The sequence below is a fragment of the Rousettus aegyptiacus genome, unplaced genomic scaffold (assembly GCF_014176215.1).
Source record: "Rousettus aegyptiacus isolate mRouAeg1 unplaced genomic scaffold, mRouAeg1.p scaffold_m13_p_8, whole genome shotgun sequence".
NCBI lineage: Eukaryota > Metazoa > Chordata > Mammalia > Chiroptera > Pteropodidae > Rousettus > Rousettus aegyptiacus.
In genome coordinates, this window is record NW_023416311.1 from 75,978,500 (window position 1) to 75,995,813 (window position 17,314).

The following is a 17,314-nucleotide window of genomic DNA, read 5'->3' on the forward strand; positions in this document are numbered from 1 at the left end:
AAGTTAACTTCTCTAAGCCTGTTTCCTCACCTATAAAATAAACAGTCCTAACTCACAGGAATGTCCTAATGACTAAAGGAGCTAATGCCACTTAATAAGTACTGTATTCAAAAATAGTAGCTAGTACTTATTTAAAATAATCTCAACCCCTTAACTTCATGTTTTATATGTAGAGATTTTAGTTTTAAAAATATGAGAGTATGCCACTTTCTTGCCCACTGCTTATTAAGAAAGGTAATATTTTCCAATAGATAGCTTCATAAAGAGGATTATAGATAACATGAATACATCCAGTCACACATAGTCATCAAACCACATATGATGTCATGAAACAGCCTCTGTTCTAAAATGGCGTCTCTAAATAGTCAATCTCTATATAATAGCTTTACGAGGCAGAGACCAGCTTCCTTTGGTGTTGTTTACTAAATCTACCCTAGTGATGCTCATAAATTATGCCCTGACTTTAAGGAGTTAGGAATGAATGGTTTTTTGTTTTTGTTGTTTTGCCTATGCTTGCTTATTTACTCATTTATTCGATCTGTACGTGCCAAACACTGTTCTAGCAGTACAGAAGATTAAACTGTCAAGGAGTTTGCAAATGAGCAAGGAAGATAGACATAGAAAAAGTAGTAAGTGTGATAAACGTTCTGTAGTAGAACTAGAAAGGCCTTTGGAGGAAAATAATAAGTTAAAGAAGACGCCTCTCTTGAAAGGGGTCTTGAAGAATACAGTGAGACTCCCTAGAGGCTAGAGGCAAGCCTTCAGGGATCCAGGGAGAGGAGCAGAAAGAGGGAGCCAGTGGAGTGGAGGAACTGAAAAAAAGCTGGCCTGCTGGCCTGTGTAGCAGACCGGGCAGAGCATAGGCAGCAACAACATGGTCAGCAAAGCACAAGGAAGCTGCTGAGGGGAGTGGGAGAATAATGGTTCATTTTCCATTTTCAACCTTCAGTCGAGAATTAAATGTTTCAGATTTTCATAAAATATAAACTTTTCTAGGCCATAATTTCTGGCCTAGAATCTTTGAGGTCATGCTTTTGTTTATTGAGTATATGGGATGAAATATCTGCCTCTCTGCATTTTTATTCTTCGGTCTGTTAAAGAGAAAGATTGTCTTATCTTTACAAAAGAGCTGGCAAGGGAAGATTTCCCCTCAATCCACCTTAATCATCTCTTTCGCTTTTATCTTTTCCCTTCAGGATTCTGAAGTCTTGCAAGACAAATCCTAAGAATCATGACTATAACTCTGAAATTGTCAAATAATAGGAATTAGGTTTTTTTTTTTTTTTACAGTGGTTAACAGAAAGGGGAGGTATCCCCTTAAACCTGAAAACCTATGCTATAAATACTTTAGAACTTCTCTAGAAATATTTGATTATATACTGCATAGATGCATAAACAGGTAACAAAGTGAAAAAAATCCCAGGAAAGGGTGGGAGAGCTTGGTAGGCACATGACATAAAAACTAACCTTGGTGTTAAGGTGAAATGCTGGGCTCACTGGTCTAGGGGCTTGGATTACACCTTGGGTGTACAGGAGTCAGGAAGGTGGGAAATGAAGCCCCCTAAGTAAAGCCAGGATTTGGGAAGGGCAACATTCCTAAGAACAGTAAATTAGAAAAAATATGATCCACTGACATAGACGTGTTATGAAAGAAGTCTATGTTGGCTTAGTCTCTCAGTAGACAATGGGAAAATGTCTCATCTGAAAAGTCTGTTTATTGAAGCATAAATTGAGCGCTGTGGATATAAAACACAGTATACATTGTGACTACTACCTATCAAGTCTTTGAAGTTAATGTTATGTTACAATTCCTTTCAATAATAAATCTTCCTTCCTTCCACAGTATCTCAGTGGTTTCATTTTAGGTCGCTTTGTTTCTTTTTCTTCCTATACATTGCAATCATGAGGAAACCTGCCCAGACTTGGTGTTAGAAAAGGCGAGGAAATTACCCACAGTCACTTTGCTGCCCACTGCTCAGATGCACGGCGGCGGAGCTTGCTGACATACAAAGCGCTCAGTCCGGTTTCCTTGTCTCTCACAGACTCTCACTGCCTGGCTCTCCGTCCTCCACTGTCCTTCGGAGAGGGTGTCTTGCACTGCTCCTCACTGCCTTTTAGCCTGACAGGAGAACAGACACGATCCGTGAGAACAACTGTGACTGCCGTTGCTGCTGTGTATCAGTCATCACCACGTTTTCCATGTTTCGGGTCTCTCGGTGCCCTGTGGCACCCACCGCGAACACCCTACATTCTGTCTAGTTGCTTCCTGGAATTTCCTCAGAATATGGAAAATGAAAGAAAATCCAGCAGGTCCTGCTTAGAGAGCAGATCTGAGAGGTAGGGAGGAAAGCCTTCCCGGTCTGCTAGTTGGTAGAGGACCTATGCGTCTGAGGGGACTGAATGAAGGGGCAGAAAGAAGCCTCTTGGCCAATATCTATCAGTCAGTCAGTCTACATCAAGAGGCAAGGGTAGGACAGAGGTATGCAGGTGCCTGTGTAGAGAAATTCCTCTCAATGGAGGGCGATCTGCTTAATTAAGGTCACTTTTAGGAGTTTTTTAGTTTTGGGGTGAGTTTTTACCTTATTCTACATCTTCATAGGAAATTAATAAAAAATGAGAAAAAGCTACACTGGAGGCTGCTGTTTCGATGCCATTTTGACTGGGAAACTTTTCAATAAATTGTTAAGGATTAATAATTTCATGTATGATCCAGTGATAAGCATGTGTCATGTTTATTTCATTTACATATACCTTACCTTATCTAGAAAGAAGTTATGAAAGTAAGGGAAAGCTGCAAACGTTAGGAAGATCAAGGCTGTGACTACATGCTTTACAAAGCTGTTCCAAAACACAGAAAAAATACTGACAAAATTAAGAGACATCCCATAATGAGAAGAAATCTGCAAATACAATAGGGAAATTGTTAATATCTACAATTAATTCCACAACATAAAGTTTTACAAAGACAAATATCCAACAGAAGCATGAACAAAGAATATGAAAGCACAATCTCCAGGAGAGGAAACCTAAAGGGTCAAATTCACCAGAAATCAGAAAAATTAAAACAAGATACCTTTTCGCGCAAAGCATACAAGAAAAAATTTTAAAGTCTAACAATGCCAAATGTAAAAACAATATGGAGTAACAATAAGAATCTCATAACCACTACAGGGAGGTATAATTATGCATCATCATTCTGGAAAGCAATTTGGCAAGTTTTGGTAAAACTGAGATGCAGATCTATGGATTTACAGTGCTATTTCTAGGTCTGTATGTGCATAATATGTCATATAGAAATTTTGCTTTTAGCAACGCTTTATGGTTGTAGCAAAAAATTATAAACAACCTAAGTGTTATCAATAGATTGGACAAATACATTTTGTTCACTGATACAATGGAATACTACTCAGCAATTCAAGTTAATAAACTAAAGCTATATATATATAAAGAAAAAAATTCCAAAGTATGTTAAACCAGGTAAAGCCTGCAGAAATACACTGCAGTAAAGAATGATACGGCATGGTAACAGTTACAGAACTGTTTAAAGCACGTGCAACAATGTTATATTTTATTTCCGCATATATGTAGCAAAAGTATAAAAACATGAATGGGAATGATAGACATCAAGTTTAGGACAATGGTAACCTCCATTCCCACTGTAATTTACAGGACAGAGGGGATTCAGATAGCAAGTAAAGTGAAGCGGAATGGGCATCTTGAGCAAAGAAAATAATATAAACCAAAACACCAAGTTGGAAAAGGGTATGGTCATTTGATGAGCCAGATGTATAATGTCTGACTAAAGCAGAAAAAGCTTCATTTAGGACTCTACAGCCTTAGCTAGTTCTAAGTCGAACAGGTACAACTATATAGACATTATATAATGTATATATTCTCCAGAAGACAAATGATCTGGGAAAGAACAGATTCTACCCAAAACCAACAAATTGAGCAGAACACGGCCAGAAAAAATATACTTTAGTTTTAATTTCTATCCTGTGGAAAAAAACCTCAAGTAGTCAGTCCTCGATTTACTCATTACATCATTGGCCACATGTCTATACTATTCATTCCAGGATGACTAAATTAGTACCCATAATTCAATCTGGCGCTTTGGATAAATTTTTTTCAACAGGTTTCTAAATAGGCCAGGCAATTCTAATTCAGAATAAGTCTAATGCTTATCTTGGCAATTTTATGAAGGATGTCTTGAAGCTGCTTTAAAAATATGTGCTAATGATCTATGGTTGTTTCTAAGGTTTTCCAGCTATCAAGCCATCAGTAAACTAACCAGGTAAAAAGATTACAAAACTTGAGGACAGTTCTATTATTAGAATAATCTCCAATATTTCTTCATGTTACTGAGAAAATTAACAAGATTAAAAAAATGTAACCCTTCCAGTTTTCTTAGCCACCTTTTGTAAGAGACTTATCATTCAAGTAATTTCCTCAAATATTTTCTAAAACCTAAGAAAGCACTACCTTGTTAACTAAGTGTACCAAGACTACTCAGTTTTCATCAATACAATTCTATTTTTGTACACTTTATTGTATACTAGGGCCAGAACAAGATTTTTAATGTGGACATTTTTTGTCTAATTTTATTGGGCACTACCTACTTATTGGAGCTGTTTTGATGGGAAATTTTGACTAGTCCTTTAAAAACTGAACTATTAAGTTCCCAAATTGAAAGAAAAAAAGTTGATGTTATACATGAAACATATATCCTCTCCCTTCCTGAGCCAACTACCTTCTGCCCAAAGATGGCAATCAATGGTGAAGGTAAAAGATTAGAGTAGGGGGTCAGAGGCAAGGTACAATTCATAAATGGGATGAAATGGGTATGAACCATTATTTAGGAAACAAACCATGTGTATAATGAGAGCATCTTCACTACCATACTTATCTTAAAGAGGTCCATTCTAAGGGAAACTTCTTCTTGTCTCCTTATAATTTACTTGCCACTTAAGAGTCTGCATGTCAAACTGTGATTTTTCTCAAAGTTACCATTCACTCTCAGTTAAAAAGAGATCTGGCTGTCAAATAATGGAATTTTTTTCCATTTAGATATCAAAAGGATAGCATCCCCTTTTTATATGCTCCAGATTATGCATTTATTATGCAGTGGAATGGAGTATATCTGCAGTCACAGTATTATCCCTGTTCTCCGGCTACTGATTGCACAGAAAATTCCCTAACCATTCTCTCAGAAAATGATTTCATATAAGTTTATTATAAAACTCCTTCTTAATGATTTTAGGGGACCAGGCCAATTTCCTCTTAACTGCTAATATAATTATAACAGACTTCTGGCACTTATTACATGTTATACAACATATAATAGTTATAAAAATATTTAAACAACCTAGAAATGAATAAAATGAATGTACCTGGTAATTGGTCTTATCAGGAAACGTTGCACATACAACTTGCTAATAATTTTTTTGAAAATAGCAATTTACATTATTTTTATGAGGCCATTTTGACCCACCTATATTACACTCAAAACATATAACGTGGAGGCAACTTTTGTGATTCTAAATTATTATAAAGATTTACATTTGCATTTATATAAAGTTCAAACTTTTATATTAAGTATACCCCCAACTTATTATACATGAATTACTTACTGTATTCTACTTAGAATAAGTAATACGTTATGAGAGAAATTATTTCAAAATGTTTAACAACATGCAAATGTACACATATAGAATTTCAGCCTACCAGTAAGCAGTGTCCCCTTCAGAGTAATCACTCTGGGAAGGTTGCAAACTTAATCTAACAATGTTGTCATTATTTACAACTATTTTTATATAACCCTTTTGAAATTGCTTTCATAGCCTTCAGGATAATCTTTTAAATATCCTTTAATAGTGACAATATTTTGAAAGTAGAACCGAGTTTTGCCACATTGCAGAAATCTTTCTGCCAAGTTCAGCAGTTATAGAGTTTTTACTTAAAAACTCAGTTATAGAGTTTTTAATTAAAAAATTCAAACAAAAAACAAGTGCTTATAAAAGTAATTCTAAAAACATGTTTTTATGTTTTAAAGTGAATAGAAACTTCAAAAGATTAGAAACAATTGTGATTAGAGGCAGCACTTCTGGAATAAGTGTTTAGCCTCCTGAAGCCACCACCTGGGAGACCCCTCTCTTTAAGAACATCCATGACATCATGTTTGGGGGAGGGGACAGTGTTTCATGACTCTAGAGTTACACTTTGAAGTCACAAAGTAGTTTCTCTCTATTAAGTTCAAAATATTTTCCATATATTACTTCATTAATTCTCCAAATATCCCTTATGAAAGAATAGATTATCATTCTTTTTTCAGATATCTAAGTGAAGGTGGTGTAAGCGAAAGAGAATTGCAAGTGTTCCATTAGTCAATAATTAAATTTATACTGACTGTGCCCTTAAATTCATACTATGTACTCAACAAAATTTAAGTGAAATCTTTTAGCTTTATGTTGCTTGATAAAAAGGCATTATATGAGGTAGGTGTGTCAAAAAATATTTCAGAGGCCTATTAAATGATTAATTCATTGCATACCTGCCTGAAAGAATTATTGATGTGTGAGAGTTGCTCATCTAACCTCATATACACTATACAAGTCCTAAATAAGTCTACTTCGCCAAGAAAAATGCTTGTTTAACACTTCTCATTGAATTTTAAAAGAAAATCTTTATTTTGAAAAACCAAAAATATCAATGAAAGCGAGGAAGCAAAATGGGACAAGATCTATTGGCAAAATCATTTAAGAGCGAACCCTGGGCAAACTCATAAATTGTTGATGGCTCTAAAGACATAAGAAAACACAATAACATAATAGGCACATGAGTATAAGTTAAAATCATTTACATTAAAATGATTAAAATGAGTGGTCTCCTAAAATGTTTAATTCTTTTGTATGAGAAAAGAAAACCTTCTGCTAAATATCTAAGGATATATAGGAGCTCCCAAACTCTTCCATTCTACCTATTTGTTAAATAAATATTACTTTGTTAAATAAATATTTAGGGTCTCTGCTATTTTGATTACTAAGTATCTCTGGGTCCCAGTGGCAAACATGTTTATACAGGAGATTAAACATTTGACCCATGACAGACAGGCAATTTACTCTGACTCTAGTGATCCTATTCAAGAACTGAAATGATTCTGGTCTTTAAAGTATCACTTTTAAGGGGTACAACTCCAGGAGTCTGAAACACTATTTTAAAGAAAAGTTTTAGAAATGAGCAAATAAAAATATAATGAGTATCAAATGGGCATTCTGAGCACTAAATTTTGTTTCAGTTTGAGTGACTGAACCAAGGACAACTCTCAGTCTGACAAGTTCTAATCACATCTCCCAGAAGTGCTGACTGCTTAGTTTTGCTATAACCATTTTTCCTCCTAGGTGCCTCAGTTGTCTAGTCTATAAAATGGGGTAATTTAATACTAACCTGCCTACAAAATACTCCTTTGAAGTTGACTAATGAATGCTCTCCTAGGTGCACTTAAAACTATTAGGTGTTACAAAAACATTCCGTGTGATTTCTAAAAGACCACGAAAAGACAAACACGTTAGGGCTAATTAAGGCATTAATTATAATCCCCCCGCCCCCGCCCCACTCACCCACCTGCCAGGGCCGACCCTCTCCCCACCTGCGCACCGCTGCATTTCAAAGCTTGCTTATGACCTCTGTCGGTACGCTCCGGACCCAAGGCTGCAACAAATGCAGCTGCAACGCCGATACCGAAATGGACCAGACAAAAGAAAGTGGATCTGTGCAGAGGGACCGGGCCGTGGAAGGGGGTGTGCGCGACTCTTCCAACAAGCGACCACAGATGAAACAGGACGCAGTTCCTTAAGTCCGCCCTGGAGGGCGTCCAGCGCCCGACCCCGGTCCCCCGCCCCGGCTCGCTGCTCTGCCCGGGCACCCTGGCTCCCTCGCCGCACCCCCAGCGCCTCGCCGCCCGGGCTCACGTTTCCAGACCCCGTGTAATTCCACTCGCTCCCCGGGTTGCGCGCGCCCTGAGGCCGCCGCGGAGAGCCTCAGGTGCCAAAGTTCAACCGCCCCCGCATCACCTGCGGCTGCGAATGGAGGCAGGAGGCGGCCGGGCCGGCCCAGGCCCCCGCGTCCTCTCCTGGGCGAGCGCGCAGCCCGGCAACGGCCGAAGCCGGACCCCTGGCGCGCCTCGCCGCGCCCCGCTGGGCCCCGAGCCGCCGGCCCTTACCTGCACTGGCGTACGGGAGCCGCTGGCTCCGCGCCCCGTCCCGGCGCGCTCGGCCGGCTGCAGCCCGGCGCTGAGGACCCGTGGCGGCTCAGGCGGCGGCGATGCCGGTTCGGCGAGACGGGAAGCGACAGGAGCCAAACGCCGCGGAAAGCGCTCGAGCAGCGCCGGCAGCCCGAGCCTCGGTCTGGGCGCCGCCGCCCGCCCCGCTCGCTCCCCTCGGCGGGTTCTGGCCCGCGCCGCGCGTGGGTGGCGCCCCGCCCTGCCCGCGCGCAGACCTGCCGGCCGCGCGGCCGCGCCGGCCCAGTGCGAAAGTTGTGCTCTCTCGTTATCCCATCATCACCTGAGCAACGGAAGTTGCCCTGCCATCTGCCGTGGCCTCTGGAAGTTCTGAGCTCTGAGCCCACCTGCTGCGGCTATTCCCGGCTAAAGTCGAAGGCATCCACCGGATCTGGTTCCGTGCCTGAGGCCCTTCCTGAGGCAGCACCACTATCTAGTTTTAGTTTTCCCTTCTGACATCACTACCTTTGTTTCTTACCTTCTTGTGTCTAAGTTTCCATCTATGTGCAACCGAAATTACCCACTAAAGTGTTCCAGACTCCGTTCTTGACAAATTACAGTGGGTAGGTGAGTTGATGACCGAACATAAATGAAAGCACTTATTCAGGAAGCCAGGAGCCGCTTGGAGTAAATGTTGACTTGTCAGCAGTCATAAACTCTGGATTCAGAGCAATAAAAATAGATGATCAAAAGACTATAAATAAGCTTTGGAATATAAGAAGCAAGTTTTAGTAGTCACTCTGAAAAAGAGGAAGTAGCCTGGGGTGAACCACAAAAATACTATAGCTTTTCTGCTATACAGAGATTTCAATTTGCTTGAAGTGGCTTATTTGTAGTCTTGTCCCAAGACTAGCACTGTATGCAATTTCCCACCTGCAAATCTGATGAAATTAATAACAAAACCAAAGACATTTCAGGAAAAGAAAACTACAGACCAATATACCTTATGAATATAAATACAAAAATTCACAACAAAAAATTAGCAAACCAAATCCAGCATAGAAGAAAAAGCATTTTACAGCATGACCATCAGGCATTTACCTAAGGAATGCAAGGTTGGTTTAAGATATAAAATTTATCAGTATACTCTTAGAAGAACAAAAACCACAGGATCACCTCAATAGATCAAGAAAAAGCACTTGAAAACATCTAACGCTTTTTATTATGATAAAAACACTCGACAAACTAAGAATAGAAGGGAATTCCTCAACCAGATAAAGGATATTTATTTCAAAAAAATAAACATACTTATTGGTGAAAGAATGAATAATTTCACTTAAGATCAAGAATAAGACAAGGATGTCTGCTCTCACTACTTTTATTCAACATGGTACTGCAGGTTCTAGTCAGGGCTCTTACACAAGGAAAGGTCAAATATCTAATAGTGAACAATGCAAATAAAAGAATTAATGAAGAAAACCAGGATAACAGAACCGAAGAGCAATAGGATACACGCTCTCAGCTCGGTGAATAAATATTATCTATACCAAAGTGTATTATTGGGAAATTTCAAAGCATATGGTTTAGAGAGAAGATCTTAATAGCTTCCAGGTAGGAAAAAAATCATTTGCGAAGATTTAGAAATCAGAATGGTGTTGGACTTTTTGACAGAAACATAAATTCTAAGGAAAAGAATTTCCAATCTAGAAATTAATAAACTCTGAGGTCAAAAAAAGATTTTTTAGGTATGCAAAGTTTTAAATATTCTTTTTGTGTATCATTTCTCAGACTGCAGGTGTGTTCTACTACAACAAAGGGCTGAGGTAGGTGGTCTGATAGAAGGAGGAGGAGAGGGTTGTGCCCAAGACAACTGTGGCTGGTAGAGCGGTCCCCAAAAGACGCCACATCCCAATCCCTGGAACATGTGAATATGTTACCGTACATAGTAGACAGTACTTTGCTGATGTAATTAGAGTTATGAACCCAAATAGGGAGATTATCCTGAATTACCCAGGTAAATCCAATGTAATCACATAATCCTTTTAGAAGCAGAAAATTTTCTCCAGCTGGAGTCAGATGAAATGGAAGATAGCAGAGTGATTTAAACCCTGAGGAGACTTCACCTTACACTGCTGGAGGGAACCACATGGAAAACACAAGAAAGAATGTGGACAGCTTATGGAAGCAAAGAACTGACTGAACTTATGGTGCTTTTTTGTTTTTAAAAAATGAATAAACAACCTCTTCTATAAGTTATAACCCAAAGTAAAGAATCACAATTTTCTACAATAAATATCTTAGTCTCAAAATTACAAATGGAGAACGTGATTTTCAATATTTTAGGTAAGGTCTTTCACTTTTTTATGAAAAAAGATAGAAATTCAACTTCATGATTATAAGATACTAAATAAATGCTAACTAACTTTACCTACTAGGTAATTGATATTTAAATATTTAGTAATATTCTCTTTGATCTCACCAGATACAATGGCCAGCTGAATATATTGGCATCTCAGAGTACCTGTGTCCACAGTATTTGTATTACCTGATGGTTGAGTTTTATAACCTCTGGCTTCGGTTCTAATTTCTGACCAAGACCACGAGAATTATAACTTTTTCCTCCAAACTGAACACTGTGCCACGACTCATGCCATGTGAGGTCTAAGGAGGACATTTAGGTGATTTGGAGACGGCAGGCAGTTAGAAACAAAAGGCTTGAGTTAATGGCATCGTTTGCACAGAAATAATATTTGATATTGTTAGATCACCAGGGGACGAGTAGAGAGTCCTTAAAAAATTCTATATTTAGGAGGTAGGTCAGAAGGAGAGCCTAAAGAAGTTCCTGTTAGAAGGATTAGAAAAAAATGTAAGAATACCATGACATGGAAAGCAAAAGCTTTGCACAAGAGTAGGAAGAACAAGTGGATAGTGTCAAATGCTGCAAAGATGCTATGAGGAAAAGCAACTAGGTTTGATGACTCATGAGGCAACAGAGAATAGCTTAGGTGTAGGGCTTTGGGACCATGGTGCCGTGGCTTGACTCCCAATTTTACTACTTATAATGATAAAACTTTAGGCCAAGTTTCTTAACCTTTCTGTTACTCGGTCTCCATCTGTAAATAGGAGATAATAATAACAACATTATTGAGTTATGATGTTTTAATAATTTTATCCATGTACAGTGCTTAAAATGATGTCTGGGTTTGTACCCCAGCAGAGCCACAGTTCATGGTCTACGGCCATGCCACCCTGAATAAGCCCAATGTCTGATCTTGGAAGCTAAGCAGGGTCAGGCCTGGTTAGTACTTGATTGGGAGGACCACCTAGGCAGACCAGGTGCTGTAGACATAAATAAAAAAAATAAAAAATAAAATAAAAAGATCCTAAGCTCTGGTGACTCAGATTCTCTGGCTATTGATAACGGTCATCGGCCAGACCATTGTTAGCAGAAGTGGTGTTAAGTCAGATAGGGTCTTTAGAGTCTGAGAATGGAGGAGACTATAGACCAAAGGTCTTTTTTTTCTTCTTTAAGAAATATATTAACTAAGCCTGTTTCCCTTTACTCACTTAATAGGCAAGTCAATAATAGAAATTTATTAATAGAGATATGATTTAAATAATAAGTTTGTATCTTCTTTTCTTTGTCCAGGGACTGAGGTGGCACTTCAGCAGGAAACCCAAGACCCCACCTTGACTGAGGCAGAAAGGGAAAGAGCTCTATGAAACCCCAATAGGCAAGGACTATGGCCATTCTCATCAGGAAGCAGATGTGGAAGAAGAGACCTCCTGTTCATCAACATCCATACTAATAATAAGGGGATTCATGGCTCTTAGAAAAGAGTTAGGCAGGATAGTTAGGGGGCTTTGGGTCTGCCTGCAAAGACACTGAGGTCACCCTATCCTAGAAAGGGTCCACTCTAACTCGCCCACAATTAAGCAAGCCAAAGGCATTTTTTTAACTCACAAAAAGAAACCAGTAGGCAGAATTAGGTACCAGTTTAAGCCAGTCACTTGCACCTGAGCAATGAAGACCCCAACGACCTTCAACTCACCTGAGCCTCATTATAACATCTTTATAATGCATATGCCTGGAAGTTAATTAATATTATAACAGACTGAATTCTGGGAACAAACATGCGCAGAAAGCAAAATGATGAATCACTGAGTCCTGTCAGTCTTAGTCGTCAATCAAGAAAGCCCACTCCTCTAAGAAAAGTAACCACCCACAGCAAATAGGAATAAAAACCTTGAAGTCTTTGTTACCAGGGCTTTTGAGTCACACTTCTCTTGCTCAGGCCTGCTTCCATGTCTGGAAGTGTACTTTCCCTTCTAATAAAGCTTTTCTTTTCTATTGTATTTCGGTGTCTTGCTCAATGCTTTGTTCAAGACATCAAGAACCTGGACAATGCGCCAGGAGAGGATCCCCACTCTGGTAACAAAATGACAGAAACTCAACTTGAGTTGGCTCAAGGAAAATATTCATTAGTTTATAGGATAAGTCTTTGACAGTTTTATGCACATTCAGATTAAAGTGTTCCAATGATTTCCTCAGCTGAGTATCTCCTTCTTTTGGCTCTATTTTTTTCTGTGTTGGCTTTATTTTCAGGCAAGATCAGTCTATATAGCAGCAAGAGTAGCCACCAGTAGCTCCAGGCTTTAAATTCAACCAGCTTAACAAGCACAATGGAAAAAGAATACCTCTTTCCCACTAACTGCAGCAAAATTCTGGATCTGAGTTTCGATATACAGACTTGGATCATATGCCCATTCCCATCAATTACTGTGACTAGAAAGAGATAACTAGCAGTTTGGTTGGTTAAATGTCATTTGTTCACCCATAAAACTATGTGTATGTGAGGGGGTGTGCATGTGTTGGGATGTGGGTATTGGGGGGAATCAGCCTCCCTACTCAGAACATATATGTTGACAGCGGGAGTTCCCCCGAAGGAATATTGGTTGTTATCAGAACATAGAAATGACTATTTGGACAGGCAAAAGTAAAAGATATCCATTGTAAATAGTGTGTGTGTGGTTAATTGAGCACAGAAAGATTACTGAACATCAGAGAGCTCAACTTACGTTTGAATAATGGTAGAAATCTATATGTAGGTTTTGAAACTTCCTTCAAAATGTTCAACATCCTAGGAAGAGAGAGACAATAAAATGATGTGATTTACATAAGGCTCATTCTTAGGGAAATGAACAGAGCTGATGGACAAGCACCAAAGAAATAAAGATGTCATAAAAGAACTGTTGAAATGGCAATCCATGGGGCTCAGACGGGGAAGGGACGCAATAAGGCCAGAAAGATATTATCAAGGTTCTCCCTAGGTATCTGCATGTTCCTGCCATAGAAAAGTCATAAAGCTAGTGCTAAAATTATTGAGAAAGGCAGTGCTCCTGGATATTTGTAGGTTACAGGAATGGAGATGGGAAGATACTTCAGGAAAAGGTTGCTGTTTATTTTTATTTTTAACTCTCTTTAGGATGTGTAAGACTAAGTAGAACTCTGAAAAAGCTGAAGGAATCTCATTTTATAATTATATAATAATTATATATAATAATTAAAATATGTAATATATAGTTTATAATAAATATATAATTAACTAATTCATATTAGTATTAATAAAATCAAACTAGATTTTTTTTGTTTTTTACCAGGTATGATCATTCTCTAATCCTTAAAACACATATTGGAAAAATCTTCTTTCAGAAAAAAAGAATGATATTGTGAAAATACCAGACTTGAGATTCGTGATTTTCAGCTACATAATCTTGGGCAAGTCATACAACTTTAACTCCAAGTTTCCTCAAATATAAAAATGGTTTATCTTAAACAGCATGTCTTAGTTGAGATTATCAAATAAGAACTGTATGTGAAAGTCAGTGTCTTGCAACAATATAATCATTTAAATATGTAATTTTTATTAGGAACTATTTTACAATTTAGAAAGCTACTAATAATCGATAATCATTAGGTGAAATTAACATTAATTTCTAACCTACTTGTATAGGATACATATATTTAACATTAATTTCTCATTAAGTTTCCTTCTAGATTGTTGAAGTAACTTCCCAATCAGTTTGAATCTACTGACCTTTACCTTTGAGTTGTCTCCTCTAAGTTCAAAGCAATCTTATACAACCAATCCATTTACCCAACATTGAGAATATTGTTTCAAATAGGTTACAATATACCTTCCATCTTCAAGTGTTATGAGCCCTGTTCCAAATGTTAGTTGTTTGATTGACTTTAAATGAAATTGGTTCATGAAAGCAATTTTCATTATCAGGGAGTAAGAAAAGGGAGAGGAGTGAAAAATAAAAAAAATGTGATTTATATGCACTGTCTTCCCAAAATAATCCAAGAAAATATAACCTTTTAAATAGTGTGACACTTCTCACTCTTGCTCACTCTCTGGTAGCAGCAAAATCTGAATCTGTCAGATAGCCTATTACTTTCCTTGCAAATGATGAACTTGCAGTGTGCCCTAATATTCAAGTTTATGATCTTGGGCACTGTGGACATGAAATTCTCAAATTTACCAAAATAGCATCATTCACACTGGTGCACATTTTTTCACATTTATCTCTGTCCCATGTCCTTTAATAGTTATAGTGGTTGTTACTTCTGTCCTTTACTCAAGGGATCACAAATTTGCAATCTTATAATTACACTGATAAATTTTGCTGTTAGCTACCCAATAAGAAGGTGATGTTGATAATCCTTCAAAAAAAAAAAAAAAAAAGTTATAATTTGAGACTTGCTTCGACAGAGAATTACTTACAGGATGAAGTTCCAGACACATTGCATCCATGATATTGGACATCTTAATTATTTAGTTAACAATTTTACCCTTGGGAATATGCACAATGGAACAGAATTAATGCCACTCAGATGACAGACCTAAGCCTAGCTCTTTCATTAACTATATGTGCTACTTCTGGTTAAACCACTTAACCTGTCAGAACCTCAGTTTCTTTATCTGTAAAATAACAGGTCACAGAATTTTAGGACTGGAATACACCCTGAAAACCAGGTCTAACCGGAGGTTAGCCCTACCTTATCCAGTCAGTCTTGAAGCAGAATTCTATTCGGCTGCAGCTGACTAGACTGTCATTTCTGATAATACAGAGACATTTTTTTTATTCTGAAAACCAATTACTTCGCTATTTTGATATGTTACTAGATCCAAGGTTTATGGAAAAAATTCCTCTCAAGTGATTGTATGAAGTAATGAGTACATGAAAGAAAGAAAAACAAATTTAAAAAGTGACTAAATTAAGTCTGCTTCAGGAAGTGTTTTGTTCAGTCAAGGCATGAGGCTTTGGGATTATCAATGAAATTGCATCCATCACCAATAACAGAATCTTTGGGTTCAGAGAGTTAACAAGGGATAAATTAAGAGAGTTAAGAAGGGATAACCTTGGTTGGTTACTATTAGAGAGGAAGGAAAGATTAGTAACATAATGGTAGTATCCTATCCTGGAAGAGCCAAACATATTTTGCATCTCCACCATCCTCAAGTGAAGGTCTGCATTTAGTACCATAAATGTGCAGTGCAGGGACCAGTCTGAGCAGTCTAGCAGCTGTGATGCTAAGCAAAAACTTATGAACATATTATAATGCTAGTCTTTAAAAATAACTACTATAATTTAATACCAATATTATGGTAATATTTTAAAATAAAATTGCAGCTTTATTCTGATATGTCATGATGGTAATATTCCATTTTAATCTTGAGGTTTGCCAAAAAAACTGATATAAACATTTATTCAACCAAAATACACGTTTGGCACACTTCTATGGAAAATTTAGTTCAAGTTTTCACCAATTCAGTAATTGCTTCCACATTATCCTAGAAGGTAGCTGTTCAGTTCTGTTAGGGATCTTTTAATGATGGGCAATTTACTTCTGAACAAGGCAAAATTTTTCTTGTCTTATTTCTAGCCAGCTCTAAATCAAGTATTCTTCATTATATTGACCTGAAATCTTCTTGCTTAATGGTATTTTATCCACGGCTCTTAATTCTCTCTTCTGATGGATCATATTAATAGAATAAGTCTGTTTTTATAAAGCTAATTTTCAAAGGTTAGTGCTCTACAGATTTGAAGGCAATCCTTTGCCATTTCTTTTCCAGGCTAAGTGTGATCAGGCCCTTCAACCATGTATGTCACATGTAGGCCAGACCCTTCACTAACCTATTGTTCACCTCTAATACTTGAAGTCCCCCTTAAACATGTAGAAGGACGTGGAAAGCCAGGACTTAGTGAATTCACTCACTCAAGAGATTTTTATTGATCATCTCTAGTGGGAGGACACAACAGTGAACAGAACAGATAAAAATCTCTGCCCTGTGGAGCTTACGTTCTCAGGGGGAAAGACAGCAAATAAGTAAAACATGTAGTGTGTTAGAAAGTAAAATGTACTATGGAGAAAGATAAAGCTAAAAATGGAAATAGGACATTCGGAGGGTGAGGGTGGGGTTACAGTTTAAAATTAGGGTCAGGGAGGATCTCACTGAGAGATGTCTGTGCCAGTTTTCGCCTGTTTATTCCTCTGGATCTGCTCTCTTCTTTTATCCCTCCTAGTCTCTATCTCAGGAGGCTGAATTACAAAGTAGATCAACAGTTCCTGTGCCATCTGGCTTCCTATTTGGGTTAACAGGGGACTCTAGTAAGACATCAGAGGGAGGGAGGAGAGTGAGGGCAGGATATTTATTCCCTGTTACTTAATGAGGCTCTCGAGTTCACTATGCCCTCAATTAGAAGCTATGATTCCTCTCAAGGCTGCTGGTTCTACAAGACTTTCTTTCCTGGTTCCAGGAACTGCTCACTCCCCTTGTCCCTTTAGACCTAGGAGTGGAGAGATCTAGGTTCTGTGCTATCCTTTGTGGTTTCTTTACAGCGACACTTTCGAAAATTTTCTTTGTCCATGAACCTTCCTCTAAGTAACCTTTCAAGTATGCTGTTTCCTGTTGAGACTCTGCCTGATGTAGTGATATTTGAGCAAAGATATGGAAGAAATTAGAGTAAGCCATATAGATAACACAAGGACGTGAGTGTTCCAGGAGCAGTAAGTACAAAGGCATATTGCTA

General features: G+C 38.2%; 1 protein-coding gene across 2 annotated transcripts in view; it reads right to left on the reverse strand.

Moving 5' to 3' along the window:
- Positions 1–8,336, reverse strand: part of RNF180 (ring finger protein 180) — a 130,853-nt gene extending 122,517 nt beyond the window's left edge. Inside the window, exon 1 of one of the 2 annotated variants that reach the window (XM_016123523.2) lies at positions 8,219–8,336. The gene's annotated coding sequence lies outside the window, so the exon portion shown is untranslated. Of the gene's footprint in view, positions 1–7,645; positions 7,878–8,218 lie in introns of those variants that run through there. The other variant, XM_016123522.2, reaches the window with a different exon arrangement.
- Between the last annotated feature and the right edge of the window lie 8,978 nt (positions 8,337–17,314).